Source organism: Scyliorhinus torazame, chromosome 26, assembly GCF_047496885.1.
Source record: "Scyliorhinus torazame isolate Kashiwa2021f chromosome 26, sScyTor2.1, whole genome shotgun sequence".
NCBI lineage: Eukaryota > Metazoa > Chordata > Chondrichthyes > Carcharhiniformes > Scyliorhinidae > Scyliorhinus > Scyliorhinus torazame.
The window spans coordinates 3,509,723-3,533,963 of record NC_092732.1 but is presented as its reverse complement, the minus strand read 5'-3'; the positions used below and the strand labels follow the sequence as shown (position 1 = coordinate 3,533,963).

The 24,241-nt window shown below is 48.8% G+C and overlaps 1 long non-coding RNA gene across 1 annotated transcript in view; it reads right to left on the bottom strand.

Moving 5' to 3' along the window:
- The window catches only part of LOC140403041 (uncharacterized), a 240,312-nt gene extending 218,401 nt beyond the window's left edge, over positions 1 to 21,911 (bottom strand). The window contains exon 1 of the long non-coding RNA XR_011938218.1: positions 21,679 to 21,911. This is a non-coding gene — a long non-coding RNA (uncharacterized lncRNA). The remainder of the gene's footprint in view (positions 1 to 21,678) is intronic.
- Positions 21,912 to 24,241: the final 2,330 nt, after the last annotated feature.

Genomic DNA, 24,241 nt, shown 5'->3' with positions numbered 1-24,241 from the left:
CCTGTTCCCATTCACTCCCACTGTACACAATCCCAAGGGATCAAACTCCGACCCATTCACTCCCACGGAACACAATCCCAATGGGACAAACCCCTTCCCATTCACTCCCATTGTGCACAATCCCAATGGATCAAACTCCGAACCATTCTCTCACACTGTACGCAATCCCAATGGACCCAAACCCCTTCCCATTCACTCCCATTGTCCACAGTCCCAATGGACCCAAACCCCTTCCCATTCACTCCCATTGTACACAATCCCAATGGATCAAACCCCTTCCCATTCACTCCCACTGTACACAATCCCAATGAATCAAACCCCTTCCCATTTACTCTCACTGTACACAATCCCAATGGATCAAATCCCTTCCCATTCAATCCCATTGTACACAATCCCAATGGATCAAAGCCCTTACCATTCACTCCCATTGTCCACAATCCCAATGGATCCAAACCTCTTCCCATTCACTGCCACTGTACACAATTCCAATGGATCAAACCCCTTCCCATTCACTCCCACTGTACACAATCCCAATGGATCAAACCCCTTCCCATTCACGCACACTGTACACAATCCCAATGGATCAAACACCTTCCCATTCACTCCCATTGTCCACAATCCCAATGGACCCCACCCCCTTCCCATTCACTCCCACTGTTCACAATGCCAATGGATCAAACCCCTTCCCATTCACTCCCATTGTACACAATCCCAATGGATCAAACCCCTTCCCATTCACTCCCATTGTACACAATCGCAATGGATCAAACCCCTTCCCATTCACTCCCACTGTACACATCCCAAGGGATCAAACCAATTTTCATTCACTCCCATTGTACACAGTCCCAATGGATCAACCTCCTTCCCATTCACTCCCACTGTCCACAATCCCAATGGACCCAAACCCCTTCCCATTCACTCCCATTGTACACAACCCCAATGGATCAAACCCTTTCCCATTCACTCCCGCTGTACACAATCCCAATGGACCCAAACCCCTTCCCATTCACTCCCATTGTACACAACCCCAATGGATCAAACCCCTTCCCATTCACTCCCACTGTACACAATCTCAATGGATCAAACCACTTCCCATTCACTCCCATTGTTCACAATCCCAATGGATCAAACACGTTCCCATTCACTCCCATTGTACACAATCCCAATGGATCAAACTGCTTCCCGTTCACTCCCACTGTACACAATCCCAACGGATCCAAACCCCTTCCCGTTCACTCCCATTGTACACGATCCCAATGGATCAAACCCCTTCCCATTCATTCCCACTGTACACAGTCCCAATGGACGCAAACCATTTACCATTCACTCCCATTGTACACAATCCCAATGGATCAAATCCCTTCCCATTCTCTCCCATTGTACACAATCCCAATGGATCAAACCCCGACCCATTCACCCCCATTTTACACAATCCCAATGGATCAAACCCTTTCCCCTTCACTCCCACTGTACACAATCCCAATGGATCAAACTCCGACCCATTCACTCCCACTCTACACAATCCCAATGGATCCAAACCCCTTCCCATTCACTCCCATTGTACTCAATCCCAATGGATCAAACCCCTTCCCATTCACTCCCATTGTACACAATCCCAATGGATCAAACCCCTTCCCATTCACTCCCACTGTGCACAATCCCAATGGATCAAACCCTTCCCATTCACTCCCACTGTACACAATCCCAATGGATCAAACCCCTTCACATTCACTCCCATTGTACACAATCCCAATGGACCCAAATCCCTTCCCATTAACTCCCAATGTACACAATCCCAATGGATTAAACCCCTTCTCATTCACTCCCATTGTACACGATCCCAATGGACCCAAACCCGATCCCATTCACTCCCACTGTACACAATGCCAATGGTTCAAACCCCTTCCCATTCACTCCCACTGTACACAATCCCAATGGATCAAATCCCTTCCCATTCACTCCCATTGTACACAATCCCAATGGATCAAACCCCGACCCATTCACTCCCATTTTACACAATCCCAATGGATCAAACCCTTTCCCCTTCACTCCCACTGTACACAATCCCAATGGATCAAACACCGACCCATTCACTCCCACTCTACACAACCCCAATGGATCCAAACCCCTTCCCATTCACTCCCATTGTACTCAATCCCAATGGATCAAACCCCTTCCCATTCACTCCCATTGTACACAATCACAATGGATCAAACCCCTTTCCATTCACTCCCACTGTGCACAATCCCAATGGATCAAACCCTTCCCATTCACTCCCACTGTACACAATCCCAATGGATCAAACCCCTTCACATTCACTCCCATTGTACACAATCCCAATGGATTAAACCCCTTCTCATTCACTCCCATTGTACACAATTCCAATGGATCCAAACCCCTTCCCATTCACTCCCACTGTACACAATTCCAGAGGACCAAACCGCTCCCCGTTTATTCCCACTGTAAACGATCCCAACGGATCAAACCCCTTCCAATTCACTCCCATTGTACACGATCCCAATGGACCCAAACCCGATCCCATTCACTCCCACTGTACACAATGCCAATCGTTCAAACCCCTTCCCATTCTCTCCCACTGTACACAATCCCAATGGATCAAACCCCTTCCCATTCACTCCCCATTGTACACAATCCCAATGGATCAAAACCCTTCCCGTTCACTCCCACTGTACACAATCCCAATGGACCCAAACCCCATCCCATTTGCTCCCACTGTACACAATCCCAATGGATAAAAACCCCTTCCCATTCACTCCCATTGTACACAATCCAAATGGACCCAAACCCCTTCCCTTTCACTCCCACTGTACACAATCCCAATGGATCAAACCCCTACACAATCACTCCCATTGTACTCAATCCCAATGGATCAAAACCCTTCCCGTTCACTCCCATTCTTCACAATCCCAATGGACCCAAACCCCTTCCCATTCACTCCCATTGTACACAATCCCAATGGACCAAAACCCCTTTCACTTCACTCCCATTGTACACAATCCCAATGGACCCAAACCCCTTCCCATTCACTCCCATTGTACACAATCCCAATGGAGCCAAACCCCTTCCCATTGTACACAATCCCAATGGATCAAACCCCTTCCCATTCACTCCTACTGTACACAATCCCAATGGATCAAACCCCTTCCCATTCACTCCCACTGTACACAATTCCAATGCATCAAACCCCTTCCCCTTCACTCCCACTGTGCACAATCCCAGTGGATCAAACCCTTCCCATTCACTCCCACTGTACACAATCCCAATGGATCAAACCCCTTCCCATTCACTCCCATTGTACACGATCCCAATGGACCCAAACCCGATCCCATTCACTCCCACTGTACACAATGCCAATGGTTCAAACCCCTTCCCATTCACACCCACTGTACACAATCCCAATGGATCAAACCCCTTCCCGTTCACTCCCATTGTACACAATCCCAATGGATAAAAACCCCTTCCCATTCACTCCCATTGTACACAATCCAAATGGACCCAAACCCCTTCCCATTCAGTCCCACTGTACACAATCCCAATGGATCAAACCCCTACACAATCACTCCCATTGTACTCAATGCCAATGGATCAAAACACTTCCCGTTCACTCCCATTCTTCACAATCCCAATGGACCCAAACCCCTTCGCATTCACTCCCATTGTACACAATCCCAATGGACCAAAACCCCTTCCCCTTCACTCCCATTGTACACAATGCCAATGGACCCAAACCCCTTCCCATTCACTCCCATTGTACACAATCCCAATGGAGCCAAACCCCTTCCCATTGTACACAATCCCAATGGATCAAACCCCATCCCATTCACTCCCATTGTACACAATCCCAATGGATCAAACCCCTTCCCATTCACTCCAACTGTACACAATTCCAATGCATCAAACCCCTTCCCCTTCACTCCCACTGTGCACAATCCCAGTGGATCAAACCCTTCCCATTCACTCCCACTGTACACAATCCCAATGGATCAAACCCCTTCCCATTCACTCCCATTGTACACGATCCCAATGGACCCAAACCCGATCCCATTCACTCCCACTGTACACAATGCCAATGGTTCAAACACCTTCCCATTCACTCCCACTGTACACAATCCCAATGGATCAAACCCCTTCCCGTTCACTCCCATTGTACACAATCCCAATGGATAAAAACCCCATCCCATTCACTCCCATTGTACACAATCCAAATGGACCCAAACCCCTTCCCATTCACTCCCACTGTACACAATCCCAATGGATCAAACCCCTACACAATCACTCCCATTGCACTCAATCCCAATGGATCAAAACACTTCCCGTTCACTCCCATTCTTCACAATCCCAATGGACCCAAACCCCTTCCCATTCACTCCCATTGTACACAATCCCAATGGACCAAAACCCCTTCCCCTTCACTCCCAATGTACACAATCCCAATGGACCCATACCCCTTCCCATTCACTCCCATTGTACACAATCCCAATGGATCAAACCCCTACACAATCACTCCCATTGCACTCAATCCCAATGGATCAAAACACTTCCCGTTCACTCCCATTCTTCACAATCCCAATGGACCCAAACCCCTTCCCATTCACTCCCACTGTACACAATCCCAATGGATCAAACCCCTACACAATCACTCCCATTGCACTCAATCCCAATGGATCAAAACACTTCCCGTTCACTCCCATTCTTCACAATCCCAATGGACCCAAACCCCTTCCCATTCACTCCCATTGTACACAATCCCAATGGACCAAAACCCCTTCCCATTCACTCCCATTGTACACAATCCCAATGGACCCTAACCCCTTCACATTGTACACAATCCCAATGGATCAAACGCCTTCACATTCACTTCCCATTGTACACAATCCCAATGGATCAAACCGCTTCCCATTCACTCCCATTGTACACAATTCCAATTGATCAAACCCCTTCCCATTCACTCCCATTGTACACAATCCCAATGGATCAAACCCCATCCCATTCACTCCCTCTGTGCACATTCCCAATGGATCAAACCCCTTCCCATTCACTCCCATTGTACACAATTCCAATGGACCCAAACCACTTCCCATTTACTCCCATTGTACACAATCCCAATGGATCAAACCCCTTCCCATTCACTCCCATTGTACACAATCCGAATGGATCAAAGCCCTTCCCATTCGCTCCCATTGTCCACAATCCCAATAGATCAATCCCCTTCTCATTCACTTCCCATTGTACACAATCCCAATGGATCAAGCCCCTTCCCATTCACTCCCATTGTACACAATCCCAATGGATCAAACTCCTTCCCATTCACTCCCATTGTACACCATCCCAATGGATCCAAACATCTTCCCATTCACTCCCATTGTACACAATCCCAATGGATCAAACCCCTTCCCATTCACTCCCATTGTACACAATCGCAATGGATCAAGCCCCTTCCCCTTCACTCCCATTGTACACCATCCCAATGGATCCAAACCTCTTCCCATTCACTGCCACTGTACACAATCCCAATGGACCCAAACCCCTTCCCATTCACTCCCATTGTACACAATTCCAATGGACCCAAACCACTTCCCATTTACTCCCATTGTACACAATCCCAATGGATCAAACCCCTTCCCATTCACTCCCATTGTACACAATCCGAATGGATCAAAGCCCTTCCCATTCGCTCCCATTGTCCACAATCCCAATAGATCAATCCCCTTCTCATTCACTTCCCATTGTACACAATCCCAATGGATCAAGCCCCTTCCCATTCACTCCCATTGTACACAATCCCAATGGATCAAACTCCTTCCCATTCACTCCCATTGTACACCATCCCAATGGATCCAAACATCTTCCCATTCACTCCCATTGTACACAATCCCAATGGATCAAACCCCTTCCCATTCACTCCCATTGTACACAATCGCAATGGATCAAGCCCCTTCCCCTTCACTCCCATTGTACACCATCCCAATGGATCCAAACCTCTTCCCATTCACTGCCACTGTACACAATCCCAATGGACCCAAACCCCTTCCCATTCACTCCCATTGTACACAATCCCAAGTGACCCAAACCCCTTCCCATTCACTCCCATTGTACACAATCCCAATGGATCAAACCCCTTTCCATCCACTCCCACTGTACACAATTCCAATGGGACTAAACCCTTTCCCATTCACTCCCTTTGTACACAATCCCAATGGAATCAAACCCCTTCCCATTCACTCCCATTGTACACAATCCCAATGGACAAACCCCTTCCCATTCACTCCCATTGTACACAATCCCAGTTGATCAACCCCCTTCTCAATAACACCCATTGTACACAATCCCAATGGATCAAACCCCTTCCATACACTCCCGTTGTACACAATCCCAATGGATTAATCCCTTCCCATTCACTCCCATTGTACACAATCCCAATGGATCCACCCCCTTCCCATCCACTCCCATTGTACACAATCCCAGTGTAACAACCCCCTTCTCAATCACTCCCATTGTACACAATCCCAATGGATCAAACCCCTTCCCATTCACTCCCATTGTACACAATCCCAATGGATCAACCCCCTTCTCATTCACTCCCATTGTACACAATCCCAATGGATCAAACCCGTTCCCATTCACTCCCATTGTACACAATCCCAATGGATCAAAACCCTTCCCATTCACTCCTACTGTACACAATCCCAATGGATCAACCCCCTTCCCATTAACTCCCATTGTACTCAATCCCAATGGATCAAACCCCTTCCCATTCACTCCCATTGTACACAATCCCAATGGACCCAAACCTGATCCCATTCACTCCCACTGTACACAATGCCAATGGTTCAAACCCCTTCCCATTCTCTCCCACTGTACACAATCCCAATGGATCAAACCCCTTCCCATTCACTCCCCATTGTACACAATCCCAATGGATCAAAACCCTTCCCGTTCACTCCCACTGTACACAATCCCAATGGACCCAAACCCCATCCCATTTACTCCCACTGTACACAATCCCAATGGATAAAAACCCCTTCCCATTCACTCCCATTGTACACAATCCAAATGGACCCAAACCCCTTCCCATTCACTCCCACTGTACACAATCCCAATGGATCAAACCCCTACACAATCACTCCCATTGTACTCAATCCCAATGGATCAAAACCCTTCCCGCTCACTCCCATTCTTCACAATCCCAATTGACCCAAACCCCTTCCCATTCACTCCCATTGTACACAATCCCAATGGACAAAAACCCCTTCCACTTCACTCCCATTGTACACAATCCCAATGGACCCAACCCCCTTCCCATTCACTCCCATTGTACACAATCCCAATGGAGCCAAACCCCTTCCCATTGTACACAATCCCAATGGATCAAACCCCTTCCCATTCACTCCTACTGTACACAATCCCAATGGATCAAACCCCTTCCCATTCACTCCCACTGTACACAATTCCAATGCATCAAACCCCTTCCCCTTCACTCCCACTGTGCACAATCCCAGTGGATCAAACCCTTCCCATTCACTCCCACTGTACACAATCCCAATGGATCAAACCCCTTCCCATTCACTCCCATTGTACACGATCCCAATGGACCCAAACCCGATCCCATTCACTCCCACTGTACACAATGCCAATGGTTCAAACCCCTTCCCATTCACACCCACTGTACACAATCCCAATGGATCAAACCCCTTCCCGTTCACTCCCATTGTACACAATCCCAATGGATAAAAACCCCTTCCCATTCACTCCCATTGTACACAATCCAAATGGACCCAAACCCCTTCCCATTCAGTCCCACTGTACACAATCCCAATGGATCAAACCCCTACACAATCACTCCCATTGTACTCAATGCCAATGGATCAAAACACTTCCCGTTCACTCCCATTCTTCACAATCCCAATGGACCCAAACCCCTTCGCATTCACTCCCATTGTACACAATCCCAATGGACCAAAACCCCTTCCCCTTCACTCCCATTGTACACAATGCCAATGGACCCAAACCCCTTCCCATTCACTCCCATTGTACACAATCCCAATGGAGCCAAACCCCTTCCCATTGTACACAATCCCAATGGATCAAACCCCATCCCATTCACTCCCATTGTACACAATCCCAATGGATCAAACCCCTTCCCATTCACTCCCACTGTACACAATTCCAATGCATCAAACCCCTTCCCCTTCACTCCCACTGTGCACAATCCCAGTGGATCAAACCCTTCCCATTCACTCCCACTGTACACAATCCCAATGGATCAAACCCCTTCCCATTCACTCCCATTGTACACGATCCCAATGGACCCAAACCCGATACCATTCACTCCCACTGTACACAATGCCAATGGTTCAAACACCTTCCCATTCACTCCCACTGTACACAATCCCAATGGATCAAACCCCTTCCCGTTCACTCCCATTGTACACAATCCCAATGGATAAAAACCCCATCCCATTCACTCCCATTGTACACAATCCAAATGGACCCAAACCCCTTCCCATTCACTCCCACTGTACACAATCCCAATGGATCAAACCCCTACACAATCACTCCCATTGCACTCAATCCCAATGGATCAAAACACTTCCCGTTCACTCCCATTCTTCACAATCCCAATGGACCCAAACCCCTTCCCATTCACTCCCATTGTACACAATCCCAATGGACCAAAACCCCTTCCCCTTCACTCCCAATGTACACAATCCCAATGGACCCATACCCCTTCCCATTCACTCCCATTGTACACAATCCCAATGGATCAAACCCCTACACAATCACTCCCATTGCACTCAATCCCAATGGATCAAAACACTTCCCGTTCACTCCCATTCTTCACAATCCCAATGGACCCAAACCCCTTCCCATTCACTCCCATTGTACACAATCCCAATGGACCAAAACCCCTTCCCATTCACTCCCATTGTACACAATCCCAATGGACCCAAACCCCTTCACATTGTACACAATCCCAATGGATCAAACGCCTTCACATTCACTTCCCATTGTACACAATCCCAATGGATCAAACCGCTTCCCATTCACTCCCATTGTACACAATTCCAATTGATCAAACCCCTTCCCATTCACTCCCATTGTACACAATCCCAATGGATCAAACCCCATCCCATTCACTCCCTCTGTGCACATTCCCAATGGATCAAACCCCTTCCCATTCACTCCCATTGTACACAATTCCAATGGACCCAAACCACTTCCCATTTACTCCCATTGTACACAATCCCAATGGATCAAACCCCTTCCCATTCACTCCCATTGTACACAATCCGAATGGATCAAAGCCCTTCCCATTCGCTCCCATTGTCCACAATCCCAATAGATCAATCCCCTTCTCATTCACTTCCCATTGTACACAATCCCAATGGATCAAGCCCCTTCCCATTCACTCCCATTGTACACAATCCCAATGGATCAAACTCCTTCCCATTCACTCCCATTGTACACCATCCCAATGGATCCAAACATCTTCCCATTCACTCCCATTGTACACAATCCCAATGGATCAAACCCCTTCCCATTCACTCCCATTGTACACAATCGCAATGGATCAAGCCCCTTCCCCTTCACTCCCATTGTACACCATCCCAATGGATCCAAACCTCTTCCCATTCACTGCCACTGTACACAATCCCAATGGACCCAAACCCCTTCCCATTCACTCCCATTGTACACAATCCCAAGGGACCCAAACCCCTTCCCATTCACTCCCATTGTACACAATCCCAATGGATCAAACCCCTTTCCATCCACTCCCACTGTACACAATTCCAATGGGACTAAACCCTTTCCCATTCACTCCCTTTGTACACAATCCCAATGGAATCAAACCCCTTCCCATTCACTCCCATTGTACACATTCCCAATGGACAAACCCCTTCCCATTCACTCCCATTGTACACAATCCCAGTTGATCAACCCCCTTCTCAATAACACCCATTGTACACAATCCCAATGGATCAAACCCCTTCCATACACTCCCGTTGTACACAATCCCAATGGATTAATCCCTTCCCATTCACTCCCATTGTACACAATCCCAATGGATCCACCCCCTTCCCATCCACTCCCATTGTACACAATCCCAGTGTAACAACCCCCTTCTCAATCACTCCCATTGTACACAATCCCAATGGATCAAACCCCTTCCCATTCACTCCCATTGTACACAATCCCAATGGATCAACCCCCTTCTCATTCACTCCCATTGTACACAATCCCAATGGATCAAACCCGTTCCCATTCACTCACATTGTACACAATCCCAATGGATCAAAACCCTTCCCATTCACTCCTACTGTACACAATCCCAATGGATCAACCCCCTTCCCATTCACTGCCACTGTACACAATCCCAATGGACCCAAACCCCTTCCCATTCACTCCCATTGTACACAATCCCAAGGGACCCAAACCCCTTCCCATTCACTCCCATTGTACACAATCCCAATGGATCAAACCCCTTTCCATCCACTCCCACTGTACACAATTCCAATGGGACTAAACCCTTTCCCATTCACTCCCTTTGTACACAATCCCAATGGAATCAAACCCCTTCCCATTCACTCCCATTGTACACAATCCCAATGGACAAACCCCTTCCCATTCACTCCCATTGTACACAATCCCAGTTGATCAACCCCCTTCTCAATAACACCCATTGTACACAATCCCAATGGATCAAACCCCTTCCATACACTCCCGTTGTACACAATCCCAATGGATTAATCCCTTCCCATTCACTCCCATTGTACACAATCCCAATGGATCCACCCCCTTCCCATCCACTCCCATTGTACACAATCCCAGTGTAACAACCCCCTTCTCAATCACTCCCATTGTACACAATCCCAATGGATCAAACCCCTTCCCATTCACTCCCATTGTACACAATCCCAATGGATCAACCCCCTTCTCATTCACTCCCATTGTACACAATCCCAATGGATCAAACCCGTTCCCATTCACTCCCATTGTACACAATCCCAATGGATCAAAACCCTTCCCATTCACTCCTACTGTACACAATCCCAATGGATCAACCCCCTTCCCATTAACTCCCATTGTACTCAATCCCAATGGATCAAACCCCTTCCCATTCACTCCCATTGTACACAATCCCAATGGATCAAACCCCTTCCCATTCACTCCCATTGTACACGATCCCAATGGACCCAAACCCGATCCCATTCACTCCCACTGTACACAATGCCAATGGTTCAAACCCCTTCCCATTCTCTCCCACTGTACACAATCCCAATGGATCAAACCCCTTCCCATTCACTCCCCATTGTACACAATCCCAATGGATCAAAACCCTTCCCGTTCACTCCCACTGTACACAATCCCAATGGACCCAAACCCCATCCCATTTACTCCCACTGTACACAATCCCAATGGATAAAAACCCCTTCCCATTCACTCCCATTGTACACAATCCAAATGGACCCAAACCCCTTCCCATTCACTCCCACTGTACACAATCCCAATGGATCAAACCCCTACACAATCACTCCCATTGTACTCAATCCCAATGGATCAAAACCCTTCCCGCTCACTCCCATTCTTCACAATCCCAATTGACCCAAACCCCTTCCCATTCACTCCCATTGTACACAATCCCAATGGACAAAAACCCCTTCCACTTCACTCCCATTGTACACAATCCCAATGGACCCAACCCCCTTCCCATTCACTCACATTGTACACAATCCCAATGGAGCCAAACCCCTTCCCATTGTACACAATCCCAATGGATCAAACCCCTTCCCATTCACTCCCACTGTACACAATCCCAATGGATCAAACCCTTTCCCATTCACTCCCACTGTACACAATTCCAATGCATCAAACCCCTTCCCGTTCACTCCCACTGTGCACATTCCCAGTGGATCAAACCCTTCCCATTCACTCCCACTGTACACAATCCCAATGGATCAAACCCCTTCCCATTCACTCCCATTGTACACGATCCCAATGGACCCAAACCCGATCCCATTCACTCCCACTGTACACAATCCCAAGGGATCAAACCCCTTCCCATTCACTCCCATTGTACACGATCCCAATGGACCCAAACCCGATCCCATTCTCTCCCACTGTACACAATACCAATGGATCAAACCCCTTCCCATTCACTCCCACTGTACACAATCCCAATGGATCAAACCCCTACACAATCACTCCCATTGTGCTCAATCCCAATGGATCAAAACACTTCCCGTTCACTCCCATTCTTCACAATCCCAATGGACCCAAACCCCTTCCCATTCACTCCCATTGTACACAATCCCAATGGACCAACACCCCTTCCCCTTCACTCCCATTGTACACAATCCCAATCGACCCAAACCCCTTCCCATTCACTCCCATTGTACACAATCCCAATGGACCCAAACCCCTTCACATTGTACACAATCCCAATGGTTCAAACCCCTTCACATTCACTTCCCATTGTACACAATCCCAATGGATCAAACCGCTTCCCATTCATTCCCATTGTACACAATTCCAATTGATCAAACCCCTTCCCATTCGCTCCCATTGTACACAATCCCAATGGATCAAACCCCATCCCATTCACTCCCACTGTGCACATTCCCAATGGATCAAACCCCTTCCCATTCACTCCATTGTACACAATTCCAATGGACCCAAACCCCTTCCCATTTACTCCCATTGTACACAATCCCAATGGACCAAAAACCCTTCCCATTCACTCCCATTGTACACAATCCCAATGGATCAAACCACTTCCAATTCACTCCCATTGTACACAATCCGAATGGATCAAAGCGCTTCCCATTCGCTCCCATTGTACACAATCCCAATGGATCAATCCCCTTCTCATTCACTTCCCATTGTACACAATCCCAATGGATCAAGCCCCTTCCCATTCACTCGCATTGTACACAATCCCAATGGATCAAACTCCTTCCCATTCACTCACATTGTACACCATCCCAATGGATCCAAACCTCTTCCCATTCACTCCCATTGTACACAATCCCAATGGATCAAACCCCTTCCCATTCACTCCCATTGTACACAATCGCAATGGGTCAAGCCCCTTCCCCTTCACTCTCATTGTACACAATCCCAATGGATCCAAACCTCTTCCCATTCACTGCCACTGTACACAATCCCAATGGACCCAAACCCCTTCCCATTCACTCCCATTGTACACAATCCCAATGGATCAAACCCCTTCCCGTTCACTCCCACTGTACACAATCCCAATGGACCCAAACCCCTCTCCCATTCACTCACATTGTACACAATTCCAATGGATCAAACTCCTTCCCATTCACTCCCATTGTACACCATCCCAATGGATCCAAACCTCTTCCCATTCACTGCCACTGTACACAATCCCAATGGACCCAAACCCCTTCCCATTCACTCCCATTGTACACAATCCCAGTTGATCAACCCCCTTCTCAATAACTCCCATTGTACACAATCCCAATGGATCAAACCCCTTCCCATCCACTCCCGTTGTACACAATCCCAATGGATCAATCCCTTCCCATTCACTCCCATTGTACACAATCCCAATGGATCAACCCCCTTCCCATCCACTCCCATTGTACACAATCCCAGTGAAACAACCCCCTTCTCAATCACTCCCATTGTACACAATCCCAATGGATCAACCCCCTTCTCATTCACTCCCATTGTACACAATCCCAATGGATCAAACCCGTTCCCATTCACTCCCATTGTACACAATCCCAATGGATCAAAACCCTTCCCATTCACTCCCATTGTACACAATCCCAATGGATCAACCCCCTTCCCATTAACTCCCATTGTACTCAATCCCAATGGATCAAACCCCTTCCCATCCACTCCCATTGTACGCGATCCCAATGGATCAAACCCCTTCCCATTCACTACCATTGTACACAGTCCCAATGGACGCAAACCCTTTCCAATTCACTCCCATTGTACACAATCCCAATGTATCAAACCCCTTCCCATTCACTCCCATTGTACACAATCCCAATGGATCAAACCCCTTCCCCTTCACTCCCACTGTACACAATCCCAATGGATCAAACTCCGACCCATTCACTCCCACTCTACACAATCCCAATGGATCAAACCCCTTCCCATTCTCATCCATTGTACACAATCCCAATGGATCAAACCTTTTCCCATTCACTCCCATTGTACACAATCGCAATGGATCAAGCCCCTTCAACCTTCACTCTCATTGTACACCATCCCAATGGATCCAAACCTCTTCCCATTCACTGCCACTGTACACAATCCCAATGGACCCAAACCCCTTCCCATTCACTCCCATTGTACACAATCCCAATGGACCCAAACCCCTTCCCATTCACTCCCACTGTACACAATCCCAATGGATCAAACCCCTTCCCATTCACTCCCATTGTACACAATGCCAATGGACCCAAACCCCTTCCCATTCACTCCCATTGTACACAATTCCAATGGATCAAACCCCTTCCCATTCACTCCCATTGTACACAAACCCAATGGACCCAAACCCCTTCCCATTCACTCCCATTGTACACAATTCCAATGGATCAAACCCCTTCCCATCCACTCCCACTGTACACAATTCCAATGGGACTAAACCCTTTCCCATTCACTCCCATTGTACACAATCCCAATGGAATCAAACCCCTTCTCAATAACTCCCATTGTACACAATCCCAATGGATCAAACCCCTTCCCATCCACTCCCGTTGTACACAATCCCAATGGATCAATCCCTTCCCATTCACTCCCATTGTACACAATCCCAATGGATCAACCCCCTTCCCATCCACTCCCATTGTACACAATCCCAGTGTAACAACCCCCTTCTCAATCACTCCCATTGTACACAATCCCAATGGATCAACCCCCTTCTCATTCACTCCCATTGTACACAATCCCAATGGATCAAACCCGTTCCCATTCACTCCCATTGTACACAATCCCAATGGATCAAAACCCTTCCCATTCACTCCCACTGGACACAATCCCAATGGATCAACCCCCTTCCCATTAACTCCCATTGTACTCAATCCCAATGGATCAAACCCCTTCCCATCCACTCCCATTGTACGCGATCCCAATGGATCAAACCCCTTCCCATTCACTACCATTGTACACAGTCCCAATGGACGCAAACCCTTTCCAATTCACTCCCATTGTACACAATCCCAATGTATCATACCCCTTCCCATTCACTCCCATTGTACAAAATCCCAATGGATCAAACCCCTTCCCCTTCACTCCCACTGTACACAATCCCAATGGATCAAACTCCGACCCATTCACTCCCACTCTACACAATCCCAATGGATCAAACCCCTTCCCATTCTCATCCATTGTACACAATCCCAATGGATCAAACCTTTTCCCATTCACTCCCACTGTACACAATCCCAATGGATCAAACCCCTTCCCATTCACTCCCACAGTACACAATCCCAATGGATCAAACCCCTTCCCATTCACTCCCATTGTACACAATCCCAATGGATCAAACCCCTTCTCATTCACTCCCATTGTACACAATCCCAATGGATAAAAAACCCTTCCCATTCACTCCCACTGTACACAATCCCAATGGACCCTAACCCGATCCCATTCATTCCCACTGTACACAATCCCAATGGTTCAAACCCCTTCCCATTCACTCCCACTGTACACAATCCCAATGGATCAAACCCCATCCAATTCAATCCCATTGTACACAATCTCAATGGATCAAAACCCTTCCCGTTCACTCCCACTGTTTACAATCCCAATGGACCCAAACACCTTCCCATTCACTCCCATTGTACACAATCCCAATGGACCCAAACCCCATTCCATTTACTCCCACTGTACACAATCCCAATGGATAAAAACCCCTTCCCATTCACTCCCATTGTACACAATCCAAATGGACCCAAAACCCTTCCCATTCACTCCCACTGTACACAATCCCAATGGATCAAACCCCTACCCAATCACTCCCATTGTAATCAATCCCAATGGATCAAAACCCTTCCCGTTCACTCCCATTCTTCACAATCCCAATGGACCCAAACCCCTTCCCATTCACGCCCATTGTACACAATCCCAATGGACCAAAACCCCTTTCCCTTCACTCCCATTGTACACAATCCCAATGGACCCAAATCCCTTCCCATTCACTCCCATTGAACACAATCCCAATGTACCCAAACCCCTTCCCATTGTACACAATCCCAATGGATCAAACCCCTTCACATTCACTTCCCATTGTACACAATCCCAATGGATCAAACCGCTTCCCATTCACTCCCATTGTACACAATTCCAATGATCAAACCCCTTCCCATTCACTCCCATTGTACACAATCCCAATGGATCAAACCCCATCCCATTCACTCCCACTGTGCACATTCCCAATGGATCAAACCGCTTCCCATTCACTCCCATTGTACACAATTCCAATGGACCCAAAACCCTTCCCATTTACTCCCATTGTACACAATCCCAATGGACCCAAAACCCTTCCTTTTCACTCCCATTGTACACAATCCCAATGGATCAAGACCCTTCCCATTCACTCCCATTGTACACAATCCGAATGTATCAAAGCCCTTCCCATTCGCTCCCATTGTACACAATCCCAATGGATCAAACCCCTTCTCATTCACTTCCCAATGTACACAATCCCAATGGATCAACCCCCTTCCCATTCACTCCCATTGTACACAATCCCAATGGATCAAACTCCTTCCCATTCACTCCCATTGTACACAATCGCAATGGATCAATCCCCTTCCCCTTCACTCCCATTGTACACCATCCCAATGGATCCAAACCTCTTCCCATTCACTGCCACAGTACACAATCCCAATGGACCAAAACCCTTTCCCATTCACTCCCATTGTACACAATCCCAATGGACCCAAACCCCTTCCCATTCACTCCCATTCTACACAATCCCAATGGATCAAACCCCTTCCCATCCACTCCCACTGTACACAATTCCAATGGGACCAAACCCCTTCCCATTCACTCCCATTGTACACAATCCCAATGGATCAAACCCCTTCCCATTCACTCCCATTGTACACCATCCCAATAGATCAAACCCCTTCCCATTCACTCCCACTGTACACAATCCCAATGGATCAAACCCCTTCTCTTTCACTCCCATTGTACACAATCCCAATAGATCAATCTCCTTCCCCTACACTCCCACTGTACACAATCCCAATGGATAAAACCCCTTCCCATTCACTCCCATTGTACACAATCCAAATGGACCCAAACCCCTTCCCATTCACTCCCATTGTACACAATCCCAGTGGATCAACCCCCTTCTCAATCACTCCCATTGTACACAATCCCAATGGATGAAATCCCTTCCCATCCACTCCCGTTGTACACAATCCCAATGGATCAATCCCTTCCCATTCACTCCCATTGTACACAACCCCAATGGATCAACCCCCTTCCCATCCACTCCCATTGTACACAATCCCAGTGGAACAACCCCCTTCTCAATCACTCCCATTGTTCACAATCCCAATGGATCAAACCCCGACCCATTCACTCCTATTGTACACAATCCCAATGGATCAACCCCCTTCTCATTCACTCCCATTGTACACAATCCCAATGGATCAAACCCCTTCCCATTCACTCCCATTGTACACAATCCCAATGGAGCAAACCCCTTCCCATTCACTCCCACTGTACACAATCCCAATGGATCAACCCCATTCCCATTAACTCCCATTGTACTCAATCCCAATGGATCAAACCCCTTCCCATCCACTCCCATTGTACACAATCCCAATGGATCAAACCGCTTCCCATTCACTCCCATTGTACTCAATCCCAATGGATCAAGCCCCTTCCCATCCGCTCCCATTGTACACAATCCCAATGGATCAAACCCCTTCCCATTCACTCCCATTGTACACAATCCCAATGGACCCAAACCCCTTCCCGTTCGCTCCCATTGTACACAATCCCAATGGACCAAACCCCTTCCCATTCACTCCCATTGTACACAATCCCAATGGATCAAACCCCTTCCCATTCACTCCCACTATACACAATCCCAATGGATCAAACCTCTTCCCATTCACTCCCATTGTCCACAATCCCAATGGATCAAACCCCTTCCCATTCACTCCCATTGTACACAATCCCAATGGATCAAACCCCTTCCCATTCACTTCCATTGTGCACAATCCCAATGGATCAATCCACTCCCCATTCACTCCCATTTTACACAGTCCCAATGGATCAAACCCCTTCCCATTCACTCCCATTGTACACAATCCCAATGGATCAAACCCCGTCCCATTCACTCCCATTGGACACAATCCTAATGGATCAAACCCCTTCCCATTCACTCCCATTGTCCACAATCCCAATGGATCAAACGACTTCCCATTCACTCCCACTTTATACAATCCCAATGGATCAAACCCCTTCCTATTCACTCCCATTGTACACAGTCCCAATGGATCAAACCCCTTCCCATTCACTCCCATTTTACACAATCCCAATGGATCAAACCCCTTCCCATTCACTCCCATTGTACACAATCCCAATGGATCAAACCCCGTCCCATTCACTCCCATTGGACACAATCCTAATGGATCAAACCCCTTCCCATTCACTCCCATTGTCCACAATCCCAATGGATCAAACGACTTCCCATTCACTCCCACTTTATACAATCCCAATGGATCAAACCCCTTCCCATTCACTCCCATTGTACACAATCCCAATGGACCCAAACCCCTTCCTATTCACTCCCATTGTACACAGTCCCAATGGATCAAACCCCTTCCCATTCACTCCCATTTTACACAATCCCAATGGATCAAACCCCTTCCCATTCACTCCCATTGTACACAATCCCAATGGATCAAACCCATACCCATTCACTCCCATTGGACACAATCCTAATGGATCAAACCCCTTCCCATTCGCTGCCGTTGTCCACAATCCCAATGGATCAAACCCCTTCCCATTCACTCCCATTGTCCACAATCCCAATGGACCCAAACCCCTTCCCATTCACTCCCACTGTACACAATCCCAATGGATCAAACCCCTTCCCGTTCATTCTCATTGTACATAATCCCAATGGATCAAACCCCTTCCCGTTCACTCCCATTGTACACCATCCCAATGGATCAAACCCCTTCCCGTTCACTCCCATTGTACACAATCGCAATGGATCAAACCCCGACCCATTCACTCCCATTGTACACAATCCCAATGGATCAAACCCCTTCCCGTTCATTCTCATTGTAGACAATCCCAATTTTTTCAAACCCCGACCCATTCACTCCCATTGTACATAATCCCAATGGATCAAACCCCTTCCCATACACTCCCATTGTACACAATCCCAATGGATCAAACCCCTTCCCATACACTCCCATTGTACACAATCCCAATGGATCAAACCCCGACCCATTCACTCCCATTGTACACAATCCCAATGGATAAAACCCCTTCCCATACACTCCCATTGTACACAATCCCAATGGATCAAACCCCTTCCCATACACTCCCATTGTACACAATCCCAATGGATCAAACCCCGACCCATACACTCCCATTGTACACAATCCCAATGGATCAAACACCTCCCCATTCACTCCCACTTTCCACAATCCCAATGGACCCAAACCCCTTCCCATTCACTCCCACTGTACACAATCCCAATGGACCCAAACCCCTTCCCATTCACTCCTCACTCACTTATACACACACACACTCTCTCACACACATACTCTCTCTTATACACCCACACACTCTCTCAGAGTCTCACACAACATTCTCATACACACACTCTCACAGATACACACACTCTCTCTCGCATACACTCCCACACACACTCTCTCTCTCACTCTCTCTTTCTCTCTCGCACACTCTCCCACACACTCTCTCCAACACACACCATCTCTCTCTCTCTCGCACACTCTCCCACACACTCTCTCTCACACTCTCTCTCACACACTCTCTACCACACACTCTCACACACTTTCTCTCACACACTCTCTCTCTCTCACACTCTCTCTCTCTCACACTCTCTCACACTCTCACACACACGCTCTCTGACACACACATTCTCTCTCTCTCACACTCTCTCTAACTCTCACACTCTCTCACACACACACACTCTCACACACACACTGTCACACACACTCTCACACACTCTCTCACACACTCTCTCTTACATCTTCTCTCACACACACACATTCTCCCTCACACACCCTCTCTCACACACGCACACTCTCCCATATATTCTCTCACACACTCTCACAAACACACGCTCTCTCACACACTCTCACACACACGCTCTCTCACACACTCACACACACTCTCTCTCATACTCTCTCACACACTGTCACACACACATGATCTCTCACACACTCGCTCTCACTCTCTCACACACACACTCTCTCACACACTCTCTCACACAAACTCTCACACACTCTCTCTCTCACACACTCTCACTCTCTCACACACACTCTCTCTCACACACTCTCACTCTCTCACACACACTCTCTCACACACACTCTCTCTCTCACATATTCTCTCACACACTCTCTCACACACACACACACTCTCTCACACTCACACACACACACTCTCTCTCACACACACACTCTCTCTCTCACACACACTCTCTCACACACTCCCTCACGCATATTCTCTCTCACACACACACTCTCACACGCACACTCTCTCGCATATTCTCTCACACACACTCTCTATCACACACACTCTCTCACACACTCTCTCACACACACACTCTCACACACACACAGTCTCTCACACATTCTCTCTCACACACACTCTCACACACACACTCACTCACACTCTCTCTCACACTCTCTCTCTCACACTCTCTCACACTCTCTCACACACTCTCTCACTCTCTCACATACTCTCACACTTTTTATCTCACACACTCACTCTCACACACTCACTCTCTCACACTCTCTCACACACTCTCTCACACACACTCTCTCTCACACACTCTCTCACACTCTCTCTCACACTCTCTTACACACACTCTCACACACTCTCTCTCACACACTCTCACTCTGTCACTCTCTGACACACACACTCTCTCACACACACACTCCACACTCACAACCACTCTCTCACACACTCTCTCTCACACTCTCTCACACACACTCTCACACACGGTCTCTCACACTCACTCTCACACACACTCTCTCTCACACTCTCTCTCACACTCTCTCACACTCTCTCTCACACTCTCACACACACTCTCTCTCACACTCTCTCACACACTCTCTCACATACACACTATCACACACACACACTCTCTCACATATTCTCTCACACACACACGCTCTCACACACTCTCTCACATATTCTCTCTCTCACACACTCTCACACACACGCTCTCTCACACACTCTCACATATTCTCTCACACTCTCACACACACACGCTCTCTCACACACTCTCTCTCACTCTCTCTCTCACACACACACACACGCTCTCTCACACACTCTCTCTCACTCTCTCACACACATCCTCTCTCACACACACGCTCTCTCACACACTCTCTCTCACTCTCTCACACACATCCTCTCTCACATACTCTCCTACAGACATGTTCTGACCTGTCTCTGCTCTCTCCGTGCTAATTGAGGCTGTGGTTTCTGTCCATTCCTGATCTGGATGGAGGCACGGTGGGGGTTAACCTTGCTCTGCCTTCACTGGCACCCCCGGTGGGGAGAGGAATGAGCTGCCAGTGCTAGAGGAGGTATTGACTGCACGTCCTCGATCTGTCTGTCTCTGTGTCGGTGTGTCGATCTGGCGATGTGTGTGTCTCCCTGCGGTCCTTGCCACATCTTTCAGCTAATCCGCCCTCTTATGGTGACAGTCGTCTTTCCAACAGTTGTGGGCTGGGATTAACCCCTTCACTGCAATGTGAGCACTGACGTAAACCCTGTCACTGCAGTCTGGGAGCTGCTGTTAACCCTCTCACTGCAGTCTGGGAGCTGCTGTTAACCCTCTCACTGCAGTCTGGGAGCCGCTGTTAACCCTCTCACTGCAGTCTGGGAGCTGCTGTTAACCCTCTCACTGCAGCCTGGGAGCTGCTGTTAACCCTCTCACTGCAGCCGGGGAGCTGCTGTTAACCCTCTCACTGCAGCCTGGGAGCTGCTGTTAACCCTCTCACTGCAGCCTGGGAGCTGCTGTTAACCCTCTCACTGCAGTCTGGGAGCTGCTGTTAACCCTCTCACTGCAGTCTGGGAGCTGCTGTTAACCCTCTCACTGCAGTCTGGGTGCTAATGTTAACCCTCTCACTGCAGTCTGGGAGCTGCTGTTAACCCTCTCACTGCAGTCTGGGAGCTGCTGTTAACCCTCTCACTGCAGCCTGGGAGCTGCTGTTAACCCTCTCACTGCAGTCTGGGAGCTGCTGTTAACCCTCTCACTGCAGTCTGGGAGCTGCTGTTAACCCTCTCACTGCAGTCTGGGAGCTGCTGTTAACCCTCTCACTGCAGTCTGTGAGCTGTTGTTAACCCTCTCACTGCAGTCTGGGCGCTGCTGTTAACCCTCTCACTGCAGCCTGGGAGCTGCTGTTAACCCTCTCACTGCAGCCTGGGAGCTGCTATTAACCCTCTCACTGCAGTCTGGGCGCTGCCGTTAACCCTCTCACTGCAGCCTGGGAGCTGCTGTTAACCCTCTCACTGCAGCCTGGGAGCTGCTATTAACCCTCTCACTGCAGCCTGAGAGCTGCTGTTAACCCTCTCACTGCAGCCTGGGAGCTGCTGTTAACCCTCTCACTGCAGCCTGGGAGCTGCTATTAACCCTCTCACTGCAGCCTGGGAGCTGCTGTTAACCCTCTCACTGCAGTCTGGGAGCTGCTGTTAACCCTCTCACTGCAGCCTGGGAGCTGCTGTTAACCCTCTCACTGCAGCCTGGGAGCTGCTGTTAACCCTCTCACTGCAGCCTGAGAGCTGCTGTTAACCCTCTCACTGCAGCCTGGGAGCTGCTGTTAACCCTCTCACTGCAGCCTGGGAGCTGCTGTTAACCCTCTCACTGCAGCCTGAGAGCTGCTGTTAACCCTCTCACTGCAGCCTGGGAGCTGCTGTTAACCCTCTCACTGCAGCCTGGGAGCTGCTGTTAACCCTCTCACTGCAGCCTGGGAGCTGCTGTTAACCCTCTCACTGCAGTCTGGGAGCTGCTGTTAACCCTCTCACTGCAGGCTGGGAGCTGCTGTTAACCCTCTCACTGCAGCCTGGGATCTGCTGTTAACCCTCTCACTGCAGTCTGGGAGCTGCTGTTAACCCTCTCACTGCAGCCTGGGAGCTGCTGTTAACCCTCTCACTGCAGTCTGGGAGCTGCTGTTAACCCTCTCACTGCAGTCTGGGAGCTGCTGTTAACCCTCTCACTGCAGTCTGGGAGCTGCTGTTAACCCTCTCACTGCAGCCTGGGAGCTGCTGTTAAACCTCTCACTGCAGTCTGGGAGCTGCTGTTAACCCTCTCACTGCAGCCTGGGAGCTGCTGTTAACCCTCTCACTGCAGTCTGGGAGCTGCTGTTAACCCTCTCACTGCAGTCTGGGAGCTGCTGTTAACCCTCTCACTGCAGTCTGGGAGCTGCTGTTAACCCTCTCACTGCAGTCTGGGAGCTGCTGTTAACCCTCTCACTGCAGTCTGGGAGCTGCTGTTATCCCTCTCACTGCAGCCTGGGAGCTGCTGTTAACCCTCTCACTGCAGCCTGGGAGCTGCTGTTAACCCTCTCACTGCAGCCTTGGAGCTGCTGTTAACCCTCTCACTGCAGTCTGGGAGCTGCTGTTAAATCTTTCACTGCAGCCTGGGAGCTGCTGTTAACCCTCTCACTGCAGCCTGGGAGCTGCTGTTAACCCTCTCACTGCAGCCTGGGAGCTGCTGTTAACCCTCTCACTGCAGCCTGGGAGCTTCTGTTAACCCTCTCACTGCAGTCTGGGAGCTGCTGTTAACCCTCTCACTGCAGCCTGGGAGCTGCTGTTAACCCTCTCACTGCAGCCTGGGAGCTGCTGTTAACCCTCTCACTGCAGCCTGGGAGCTGCTGTTATCCCTCTCACTGCAGCCTGGGAGCTGCTGTTAACCCTCTCACTGCAGCCTGGGAGCTGCTGTTAACCCTCTCACTGCAGCCTTGGAGCTGCTGTTAACCCTCTCACTGCAGTCTGGGAGCTGCTG